The 12,707-nt window shown below is 42.1% G+C and overlaps 1 protein-coding gene across 1 annotated transcript in view; it reads right to left on the bottom strand.

Annotated features, from left to right (window-relative positions):
* FAM83B (family with sequence similarity 83 member B) overlaps positions 1 to 9,465 on the bottom strand; it is a 46,766-nt gene extending 37,301 nt beyond the window's left edge. The window contains exon 1 of the mRNA XM_083607170.1: positions 9,231 to 9,465. The gene's annotated coding sequence lies outside the window, so the exon portion shown is untranslated. The remainder of the gene's footprint in view (positions 1 to 9,230) is intronic.
* Between the last annotated feature and the right edge of the window lie 3,242 nt (positions 9,466 to 12,707).

Raw genomic sequence — 12,707 nt, 5'->3', positions numbered from 1 at the left:
TAGTTAGGGTTAAATGTAAAACCTACATTCGTTGCTAATCTTTTATAGAGTTTAAGAAATTGTCTATATTCGTGTGATTTGCCTTTGCAGCAGGGAGAGGAAGTTCTGTTGAACAAGTGCCAACAAGACAACTTTGTTGGCTACAACTTTCTCTCTCTCTCTCACTCTCTCTCTATCACTCCACACATACCCACACCCACACCCACCCCTTATGATGACAATACACTTGATATATTAATTGCTGAGAAAGAGAAATGCATAGAAAATAACACTGTGCTACATTTGTTACTAAACATATACAAATCACTGATCACACTGCTCTCTTTTGATTTATTTCCTGTATAAATCTTGTATATACCTTTCGCTCAAGGTAGTGTACATGGTTCAGCCTCTCCCCATTTTATCCTCACAACAGTCCTGTGAGGTCCATTTGGCTGAGCTTTTAAATCCTTCTGCTAATGATCTGGCACATTAGTAAATGCATACCTTGGCCATTGGGCATTATCTGATTGGCTAGTCTTGTGCACCCATTGAGAATGAGATCCAGTGCTTGTGGAAGACCAATTAGCTTTGGTAATTTAACAGAGCTGCCATCTTTCAGTGGAATACCAAGATACAGTGGTACCTCGGGTTAAGAACTTAATTCGTTCTGGAGGTCCGTTCTTAACCTGGAACTGTTCTTAACCTGAAGCACCACTTTAGCTAATGGGGCCTCCCACTGCTGCCATGCCGCCGCCACACGGTTTCTGTTCTCATCCTGAAGCAAAGTTCTTAACCCGAGGTACTATTTCTGGGTTAGCGGAGTCTGTAACCTGAAGCGTCTGTAACCCAAGGTACCACTGTACATGCAGGACACTCTCAAGATAACACTTCCTTCTACCAACATACAAGTAGCCAAGAAGGACAGCTCAAGTCCAATAGTCACTGCAGCAACCACTGGCTTAGAACATTTCCTCTGGGAAACACCCATGGGACCCAAGAGCAAGCTTTGACTGATTCGAATACTAGGAACTCTTTTGCATATATATAACTCAAACTATAATCTTCGTATTCCCATATTGAAAGGCCCCAGCAGAATTCCCTTAGGAATCATTCTCTTATGAACCCTCTTGCCCTGAAAGCATTTTCTTAACGGCCATCACTTTCCTCCCTTCTGTGATACATGCAGCCTGCAGTCAAAGCCTAGCCAAACCCTACTCATGTAGAGAATCTCTGTACCACTTGATCAAAGGGTCACTCCAAGAAGGGCACAAATAAAACTGTAAAGAAATTCCACAAACCAATAAAAAGCAAATATCCAATAATATATGTGTCTGGGTAGACTTGGCGGAACAAAAATAAATAAAAAAGAGTGTTCAACAGGCACCTAAAACAATATAGCCAGGATTTCTGGCTGATTTAAATTAGTAGGGAGTTCCAGAACATAGCAATAGATTCCTCAGAAATAGACCTTATGTGGGGTACTTGCAGAAGTGCAAGTTCTGCAGGTTGAAGAAACCAAATTGCTACATGCATGGCAAGCTGAGTGCTTAAATACTAAAGACCCTCTTGTAGAAGACATGGGGTAAAGGTATTTTTTATTAATATGCATTGACTGGTTAGAATGATCTGAGCACATTGTATTGTATATGACAATTGCTTTTTTTTTTTTTACTTATTACTATAATTATACAGGTTGAGTTTTATTTTAATCAACTGTTTGTTCATTCAGCTTTTGAAATTTATTATTATTATTATTATTTGCTTTTAGCCTTTATATTGTTTGACATCTTGGGTGGGCTAGGTTCAAAATGGCAGTTTATGAAGATAACTCACCCAGGGAAAAGCTTTAGCTGTAGATTTAAGATCTGCATCCCAATTAACTGGAGAGACTAGCAACAAGCTAAGACTTCAGCACTTTCAATTACAGAAGTGCTGGTTTCTGTAAAGGCCACACAAGAAGAGCCATCTCTCTTCTCCCCAAGCCAAATTTGATGGAGTTTAATTATTTTCTCTCTCTTCCGTCTTGTTTTTGTTTTGTTTTTTTACAAAGCTGGGAAATATTTTCTACTTAACATGAAACTCTTCTAAAGTCTCTTCTAGCAATAAAACCCAAAAGCAAATGAAGATATTTCTTCCTCAAAGCCAATGTCAGCACATATTTTACACTAATGTCATCTTAAAATGTGTTTAGTATTGGGTACTTAATTTCACTGTTGATATATTAAATCAGGCACCCCCAAACTTGGCCCTTCAGATGTTTTTTGGGACTACAACTCCCATCATCCCTAGCTAACAGGACCAGTGGTCAGGGATGATGGGAGTTGTAGTCGCAAAACATCTGGAGGGCCAAGTTTGGGGATGCCGGTATTAAATAGTGCCTTTCTTTAAAGGCATGTGCAACAACTTTTTAATTGTTACATCAGGAGTTCTTACATATAAGACAAACTGTTTCATTCTATCAGGATCATCAAATGATTTGTAATACATAACTAGAAATGTAAAAAATAATTATTATTCAGTTAATTGGTTAAAAACTAGCCTTTCTGGGCCATAAAACTGGCCACAGATGCCCTGCTCACCAGCTCACCATTACAACCCAGTAGGTTTGAGGGGTGAAGTACAAGAGATTGGGCCTTTTCAGTAATGGCCCCATCCTTGTGGAATTCTATTGTGTGGCTCCTTCCGTGATTATCTTTCAATGGACCTTGTTTACCTGGCTGTTCCAAGTTGCTTCTAACTGAATAAAACTGGTGCTTTCACTACGGCGTTATGTGGCATGGTTAATTGCTTTATGTTTTAACTTTTTATTATTTAAATTACCCTGAGAGTACCTTTGGCTTTGAAAGACAGTACAAAGATATCTTAAATAAACACAGCCTAACATAGCAGGCACTGTAGTATCACATCATCAGTTTTCTCTGGATTAACTTTCAATTTGTTCACCAGCCACAAAATCTCTAACCACAGTGAGACAGTCCTTTTTCAAAAACAAAATACAAAACATCAAACTGAGAGTTTCTTTTGGTCATTATTCCAGTTCTTCACAGATTCCGTGAGGACACTTGTAGATTAGTTGGAATTTACCTTTTCCCCAATCCTGCTCCCACCTACCAACATGTTTATCTATTAATAATCTGGGAATCACAAGTGGGAATAGTGCTGTTGGACTCAGGTCTTCCCAGCTGGCCTCTCATAGGCATTTGTTTGGCCAATGCGAGAACAGGATGCTAGATTGGATGAACCACTGGCCTGATCTAGTAGGCTCTTCTTATGTTCTTGGTCAATGGCGCAATCAACTATAAGAACACTCAGTTCAGTTTAGTACAGATCTATCTACAACCATGAGTAATAATCTGTGCCCCCCCCCAGGTGCTGCTGGGCTCCAAATCTCATCAGCCTCAGCCAACATGGCCAGTGGGTCAAGGATGATGGGAAGCGAGCTTGGCAACATTTGGCAGGCCACAGGTACCCCACCACTCTCCTTAAGAGTGTGCATTTGTAGGAGAGAAGAGCTACTAGTAGTCTCTATGATAGAACTAGGACTGGGCGATGTTCTGGTTTTCAACATCACAACATATCACCAGCTAAACATTGCGATATATATCACAATGTCTGAAATACGGATGGAGCTATGTAGAGGCATTGATTGGCTTCATGTTTTTTCTCACATTGTGATTTTTACATAACACACACACACACACACACACACACACACAAACACACATCATGAAACCAATTATCATGATATGGGCTTGAAACCAGATTTGGACGATAATATCGCCCAGCTGAAATACACATCATTATTCGCGATGTATTGCCAGGTCCAAAACTCCGAAACCAGTAACACCATATGGACTTCAAACCAGTTTTGGATGATATATTGATATATTGCCCAGCCCTAGACAGAATCTAGTGAGAAAGTGTAGGAAAATAGAATTTTTACTTTACCCAGGCTGAAAATTCAGATTTAATACCAGTGTGGTTTTTCAGTGGTTAGAGAGAGTGTAACATAGGGCCTAGACAGATGTGCACTAGGTGGAACTAATTTAAATCTCCGCTCAGCCATGAAGCTTGCTAAAGTAATCCTTGGCCAGTTACACACATTCAAGACTATCCTACTTCACAGGGGGAAATGCCACTCTTATCTTATTGGGGGAAAGTTGTGCTATAAGTGTGAGAAGTAAATGTTTCTTACACAGAATACAGTTCTAGCAAACTTAAATTTCACCTCACTTTGGTTTGGTATAGACTCTATAGAGACCATTACTGACATCAAACAGATCCTCAAAAACATCAGCTTATCTATTAGCAATTGAATACACAAATGTTTTAGCTTATGAACAGATCTGTGCAAACCGATGGCTGTATTTTGTGCCTCACACCCCATAATAAGCAATGTGCACAGAATACAAAAAGCAAGCAGATATTAATATAGATGTAAATGAATCGCATTTGTATACGTTTAAGGCAGCAATCCCACACACATTATCTGGTAGGCAGATGTGTTACCCACATTATACTGCATGTGGTTAAAAACTGGGATGTGAAGAAAAATTAATTACATGACAGTTATTAAAATCACTGAATTAAATCCAACAGTTTCCTCATAGTGTTGGTTATTTATGGATCATTAACTAAATTAGCTTAAGATTCCACTGCCCAAAACAGTATACAGTACAACAAAAATCCAACAAAATCAAGTTATGCTTAGACCCAATCTACCAGTCATTTCTAAGGCACTCATCAGTACAGGCTCCAGAAGTGTCAATGATGAATGAAATGGAAACTACAGAGCACAGCTGCATTATAAAACAGTTCAATAAAAACATTTGCCACCTCTTTGGGTTCTGGGAAGTGTGTGGAACAGCTGGAAGCAACAGCTCATCAGTGGCCTTAGGCAAGTTACTAGGTCTCAGGCTAGTATCCCATCTGCTTTACGGGAATAATAATAATAATTAAACCCATACACACACACACACAAATCCTCTATAGAAAATCAAAATATTAAATTGCAGCATCTTTTACCTATGGCATTGTAGCTGATCCCTGGAAGAAGCTGAACGGAACCAATAAGTACTTTAATAGCTGGATCAATGGTCATAGTAAATAAACTTGGCCTTTTTCACAGGGTCAGAGACCAATACCATTGTTTTGATCAGAAAAGAAATGTATGCATCCCTATTAAAACTGATTTACAGCACACCTGTTTTGTTCCAAAACCCACACCTCAGAAAATCCCCTGCTATTCTTCACGAAAGACCAAACTAGAAAAGCAGCAGTTGTAAGTGATCCACGCAGATTAGCACATTCTCAAATCCCCTTCTGAAACATAATACCCTACCCAATTAGGACATTATGAGTCTTGCTAAAACAATGCTTCATTAAGCAACAATAACTGTTCCAGACACTCGCCACTGTTGCACAAGAATGCCATTAATAACATAACAAAGAAATGTCTACTAAGACCTACCCACACCTATGGCACTGTTGAGTTAATTACTATATAACACCAATACTAATGTACCACAACTATTAAGTGTTATTTCATCCCTACTGTCTTTCTTCATAATTTGTTATTTAAAAAAGAGAAACAGTTCTTTATAATATAGGTCATTAAAAAATATCTCTAAAACAAAACAAACAGATTAGTAATATCTGTTTAAAGAAGAGGTTTAACTTTTTGAGTCCATGGCTCCCTTGACCAATTACCTTCTTTCTGCAGCTCCCCTGTGGGGCTCAGGAGCCCAGTTATGTCACCCTTGCATGCAAAGCTGGCAACCTCTCACCCTTTTTCAGACACCCTCCCTTCAGCCTCCTCTCCTCTCCCCTCCCCTCTCCTTGGGAGTCCTCTGTTGTTGCCCCTGGTCTCTCAGTTGCCCCCCCCCCACCCCAAAGAAAGGTGCCTTCTCACACTGCCCCACAAGGGCCTGGCACTTGTGTGTCCATTCCCAACAGCAAGGGCTGGCTGGCTGGCTGGCTGGGCTCCCTCACCTGCTTGCCTGCTTATTCTGAGGCCACCTCAGCTCCCGGCAACCAGCACCCCCTGACCAGCCCCAGAGGCACCATTCGCCTGGGGAGCTTGGGGCCAGGGCTGCTGCAACAAACAGCCATACAAGCCTTTGGGAGACAGAGTTGTGAGAGGGCATCAGAGGGAGGGAAGGAAAGAGGGGCAGAGGCCAATGTTGCTCGCAGCACCCCTGACCATCATTCAAGGCGCCCCAGGGTGCCACGGCACAGTGTTGAAAACCACTGGTTTAAAGCAAGGAAAGTATCAAAAACTCTGATGCAAAAGACCTACTGCCCTATATTTAAACATGTATATTAATACATTATCTACCATTTATACAAAAAGGGAGAACAAATGTAATCAGATTTTGTTAGGGACAGGTATCCATATACGTTAAAAGCTTAAAATATTATGGCTTCAATTCTAAGGAGACTTGCTTGGGAATAAACACAGTGGATACAGAGGGACTTCTTTATAAACATGTACAAGAACGTGCTGTAAGGCTCCAGTAGGAAGTGGGGCCTACTGAAATCAGTATGACCCACTTCCAAGTAAGCATGCAGAACAGGCTACTGCCTGGTGATCAAGCTGCAAAGACCACTTATAGCAGATGGGAACAAATTCAAAGAAAGAACTGAAATTTAATGCGCAACGTTGTTTTATTTGAAGCTTAGGTGTCTAATGGGAATGTATTCTTGAATCAAACTGCTCATGCAGAAGTTGCTCAAGGCATTTGAATTTAATGGAGATCACACTAAGATCACTGTCTTAAACATTTTTTCCCCCACTGAAGCCATATTAACTTACCTTTTGAATCAGGGATTTCATCTCATTAATACATATAGTTCTTTGATATGAATAATAGAAATTCATTGTTACGGGCTCGATTAGCTACAGGTTAAAAGTGCAAGCAAATATTGTATATGGGAAATATTAAAAGAACCCAGGAGCAAAAAAAGCACAGCACCCAAAACTCCCCTAGTTTTTGTGTCTTGTTCAGTGTGGTATAATGTAACACCCAAAAGAGGGTATTTTGGGTACATACTGATGTCCTCCAAACAATTTTTTAAAATTTAAATAAATCAGGCCCTTTTGTATAACCATAACAGTGTCATATTGCCTCTGTTCTCTAGGAGGCACTAGACTTAATTGTACTGGGGTAGAGTCAGGTGGAAAAGAAACAGGATGGAGGTAGAGTTGGGTGTTTCTTGTGGCTGTGTTGTTTTTTGTGTTTGAGAAAAATAACACAGTTCTTGTTTAGCTTGCAGATGACTGTGTCCTCCAAGCATCCATGACATTTGGGACATGTGATTTAAAAGTATGCATGTACATAAATGCCCACGTAAGATGTACAGTCGCCTTGAGAAATGGCTTACAAGGAGGTATGCAAAACATAAGGCACCTTGAGAAAAAATAAGTGGACTGCAAGTTTGAATGAACAGTATGCCTCTCATCAGCCAGCCTTCGTTTTACATTACTGCTATTTTTCTAAAAACCTTAAGGACACCAGCCCCCCCCCCCCAATTCTAAGCATTCTATTGCTCTACCCATTTGACCTTAAGGGTTTTACTATTGAAGTTAATTTATCCACTATCACGCAATATGAAAACAAACTATTATTATTATTTCTTTCATCTGTATACCGGCCATCATCTGAAGATCCAGGGTGGTTCACAAAATAAAAATACAAAACAAGAACACAAAATCCATAATAAAACAAAAACAAAGCAATAACACCCCCCCCAAAAAAAAATAGCCCAACACATTTAAGAGGTCATGCAATGTTAATCCGCCAAAGCCTGGTTATAGATGAACAAATGATGTGTTGCAAAATTAGATGGCTGTTAGCATGCTAGCAACCAAGTAAAGATTTTTTGGGTTGATTAATTGTGTGGTTTTTAATTATCTAAACCTCAATAAAAGTGCCTCCGTGAGACTATTGATTTAACAGAGGTTGAACTCTGCGACTAATTCTGCTTCTGCTCCTGTCGTGCGGCTGGTGGATGAATCTGATTTTAAGAGCAAAACAAATGCACTGTAATACCAGTTCCTAAGAATCGCAGGTGGGCAGTGTTATTGCGCTCGGGTTGGGCCTGCCTGCTTTCCAAAGACATCTGTTTGGCCATTGTGAGAACAGGATGCTGGACTAGGTGGGCCACTGGCCTCATCCACTGGGCTCTCATTTCTGATGTACAGGCGAGGGTTGCTTTCCACCAGTCCAGTCTTTCTACTAGTACTGCTTGAAAGCTAGACTCAGATGCTGAAAGCAAGCCCACCATGTTTGAATGACTTACTCCCAAGTAGCCTTACAACCTGAATGTACACCATTAACCATGTAGGTTTTGCATTTGCCTTCCAGATCAGTTAAACAAAAAACAAAAAAAAAGACAAATGTTAGCCTCACAGGTGAAAATAACCTGGAATTTTTAACCCTGTTCTCTTCCACATGAAACACATCAAATATTACTGTGGCACTTGAAACAGGAATGATTTTTATCTGGTGAGAAGGGAGACAACCAAATCACACCAACTCTGCCCTTCCCATCATGTGGTAGCTCTTCACCTTATCCTTACTCCTTGGTCTCTCCAACCATGGGTGCCCAGATGATCTTGGACTATAACTCCAATCTTCCCCAGACAATTTAGCCAATGGTCAGGGATGATGGGAGTTGTAGTACACCAACACCTGAGAACTTATGGTTGAAGAACACAGCCCTAGTCAAAACTTTGTTGGATAGCTCTCTTATTTTCCTGTCCTGCCAAGTCCCTCTAAGATATACAGCCGGGTGTCCTTTCCTTACAAAGCAACGTCCTTCCCTTTTACAAGACCATTAACTCCAGGGCTTGTGCCGCGTCCGTTATGGGCTGGAGTGAGAAAAGCCTCCTTGGAGTCCTCGGTTTTATTTTCTCCTCACGTCGGAAGAGCAGCCCCATCCATTTTAAACTAGGAGCCATGAGAATGTCTACACACTTGGGCAAACAAAAAAGCACTAGAAACCGGAGTCAGACCTTTCCCCCCTGTCGACAGAAAGAGGGCGTCAGTGGAGAGGAATGTGAGATGACCAGGCGCGCATCGGCTTCTGTTCAAAAAGAGAACGGGAAAAAGCGGGGCGGGGGGACTAGGCTGGTGTCTTGGCAAATTGGAAACTCCCTCCGTTGCCTGCCGTGCACCTTCAAGAGAAACTCGCCCAAACTGAGAGGGCGGAGGGGAAGGCTGGAAAAGAAACTCGGGACCACTTACTTTGCTGCGTCCCCGCGCGCTTGGCCGTCCGTCCCCTCGGAAGCTTCGCCTAGCATGGGAACTGGCGCGGAGGCAACTGCGCGCACCGGGGGAAAAGTGGCGAGCTTCAAGTTGCAACACGGCTCCCCTCCTCGCAGGTATTTCCCGTCCTCCTCGCGCTCGCTCTCAGGAGCGTTGTGGGCAGGGATGGGCGTGGAAACCAGTTCCAACATGCTCGAGAAGCGCAAACCCAGCCCTGGCGGCCGCCGCCAAAAAGGAAAGAAAAGAAAAGCAGCAGCAGCAGAAGTGGAGCAAGAGCTTGGTTGAACCCAAAAGACCCAGCCCTTTCCCGAGCAAAGTACATGCCTCCTTTCCATTGTCAGCTCAGCAGCTGCTGCGGCTTCAGAGGGGCGGGTGCTGGAAGGGCGCCGAGGGCAAGAAGGTGGCCTCAGAGGAAGTGGGAGACTTCTTAGGGTCTCACCAGGGCCGTCCCGTCTGTAAGGCCCAACGAGGCAGCTGCCTCAGGCGGCGGCCCCCTCCCACAGAGAAGCCAGCTCTCACAAGAATTGGGTTCCATCCAGGCATTCGTCTCATTTTTTTAAGGCACCACGATACGTGCCTTCTGCCAGGGTTGCCATATTTCCGGACGTATGGCAACCCTCCTAGTGCCCCCTTCACTGGAGAAGTTCTAGGTTCTGGTCACCTGCAGGTGCTTCTCCTTGTCTCTCTGGTGAGGGTGGGTGGGCAGGAGGCACCTATTGTGGTGCGAGAGAAGTCCTCTACTGCCTCTGCCTCCACAACAACAATTTATTTATACCCCACCCATCTGGCTGGGTTTCCCCAAGCACTCTGGGTGGCTCCCAATAGAATATTAAAAACACAACAAACATCAAACATCAAAAACTTCCCTAAACAGGGCTGTCTTCAGATGTCTTCTAAAAGTCAGGTAGTTGTTTATTTCCTTGACATCTGATGGGAGGGTGTTCCACAGGGTGGGTGCCACTACCGATAAGGCCCTCTGCCTGCTTCCCTGTAATCTTGCTTCTTACAGGAAGGGAACCACCAGAAGGCCCTCGGAGCTGGACCTCAGTGTCCAGGCAGAACGATGGGGGTGGAGATGCTCCTTGCTACCATAAGAGAAGCGTCATAAGAGAAGCGAGGAGAAGCTACTATCACTCCTCCTGTGATGGTGGTGTCTTCACTGCTGGAAGCTGTGCAACCAGTGCTATTTTTCTATATATAAAAAAGAGATACCAGAACTCACCATGAACTCCTGCCTCCTTCTCTTACAATGGCTATGGCGCCAACCCGAAAGGTGCCAGAACCAAGTTCCTGCGAGTTCCGGCTGAAAAACAAGTCCTGTGCACAGCCTTGGGTTCAGGGGTGAGGGAATGGCAGAGGTGGCAGTTGCCAGGTGAGACAGCACCTTCCTGTTTCGCTTCAGGCGGCAAAATGGGTCAGGCCACCACTGGTCACTTCAGGGTGATCTGTAAATTCCGCTGGTTTATATCGATTCAGTTCAAATGGTAATTTATTTGCCAATGGCAAAATAAAGTCACCTCTGCTGCTTCATCATCTGGTGTCTCCAAGACTTGTGGTGAAAGAGACTGATAACAAAGAGTGAGCAAAGTGAATGGTGACTGCACTGCCTGCCTCCTGCCTCTGAGGTGGAGTGAAGACTAACTAGCTGTGAGGGCCCAAATCTCCCAATGGGTTCTCTCACACTAGCAATGGTGCATTTTTCAGTTACAACTAGTCATAAGTTGGCAGTTGTGGGTCCTCTCAAGGCACTGGGGCCTTGGCACTGGCTCATCTGTGATCATGGTTTTGGCAATGATTGCACCAAGCTTGAGTTCTCGTATATTTGCATACAAGAATGAATGAAGTCTCACAAGAATTCTTTCGTGTCTACTAACAATGGAGAAACATGCACAAGTTGTCTTCCCAGGTTATGTTTGTGCTCATGATGCACACATGTAAGTACTGCTCAAAAACCCCTTTCATGTGAAAAGCCTGAAATGTGTACACAAAACGTGAAAGTGATTTGCACACCTAGAGTTAAAGTTTATGCAAAAAAGCCACCTTAGAAAGCACTTTGTTGGTATGTGGATTTTAACTGTCTGAAATTTAGGCTGCCCATATTATTTCTATTTATTAGAGAACTGTAACCACTTGTGGCTATTATTATTATTATTATTTCCATTTTACAAAAGGGAAACTGAAGCTGAAAGATAATGACATTCCTAAAACCATATATCAAGGGAAATGGACTCTCAATAGAAGCTTTTATGTTTTGGATTAAGGAAGTCGGAGACACTTCCATCAAACTGATTTATTTTAAAGGACTTCCTTCTTACTCTAGAACAGTAACATTCTACAAGCGTACTTGATGCCTCTCTCACCAGAAAAAGAAGTGAAAGCTAACAATGGGTAGGTGGGGTAATAAGAAGAGGGGGAGGAAATAGGGAAAATATTTAATTTGATTTTTTTAAAAAGTTTATTTGGTTGAAGATTTCAGTAGTTTTGAGGATGTTGAAATGAAAAGCAACTTTCTACTAACAGTCTGATTCTTATGTGAAGAGGAACATTTAATCTATAGCAATCCAATTAAAAACACTAGCACCATTTAATTAAATTAAATGCATATGTAACATTTCCAATGCCAATTTCAGGAAGTGGTGCTTAACAATTCAATGAGCAGGAGGCAAGGCAGTCATTCTCAGGTTTTCAGCTGTGGTACTGGTTTTCTAAGAAGCTTCTAGCAGATGATTTTTTAACAGTTTTAAGGCATGAATATTCAGAATTTGCAGTGGCAGGTAAAAACTATGGATATGCTTCTGAAGGATTTCTGTTTATAAAACCCTTTGTGAGATACAGTTTACCTGGTTATCTGATCGACATTCTTCTGCTCTGCTTTAGGAAGGATGGCCAGCACACAAAGGGGTTGTTTATTATTCAACTAGAAGCAGAGTTCTATTATGTTATTTGCTCTACAAAGAGTCTTTCAAAACACAGTGGACTAATAAGCTTACTTTCCTGAACACCTTTTATATTCCATCTCCTCCTTTTTCTAATGATATATGCCTTCTCTCTTTGTTCTGTGTTCAGCTTACACGCCACAGAAGATGACACACAAGCCATAAATTACAGTTTCTATGTTTCTTGGTCCATGATGAGCAAACACCTCTCTTAATTAAAAAACAAGCAAACGAGAATTTGTAACGGTGCACTGCTATGCATTCATTCAGGAGCAAATCCCTTTTAGTTTAGTAAGGCTTCTTCTTGGGAACATGGGTATAAAATTGTAGCCTCAAAGAGAGCAATCCTAGGGTATGGTAGAAATTTGTGCTATCAACAGCTTCAAAAGCCCATTTCACACTCAGTGAAGGAAACACCAAGCTAAACAGTAACAGTGATGAACAGACCACATTTTAGAGAATGAAGCACATGGCAGAGGCATGACAAACGTGCTTTCGAACTGCTAGCTTGGCAGGAGCT

This window comes from Podarcis filfolensis (assembly GCF_964270895.1).
Source record: "Podarcis filfolensis genome assembly, chromosome: 3".
NCBI classification, from domain to species: domain Eukaryota; kingdom Metazoa; phylum Chordata; class Lepidosauria; order Squamata; family Lacertidae; genus Podarcis; species Podarcis filfolensis.
Note: the sequence above shows the minus strand (reverse complement) of the source record. Positions and strands in the feature narration are given on the sequence as shown.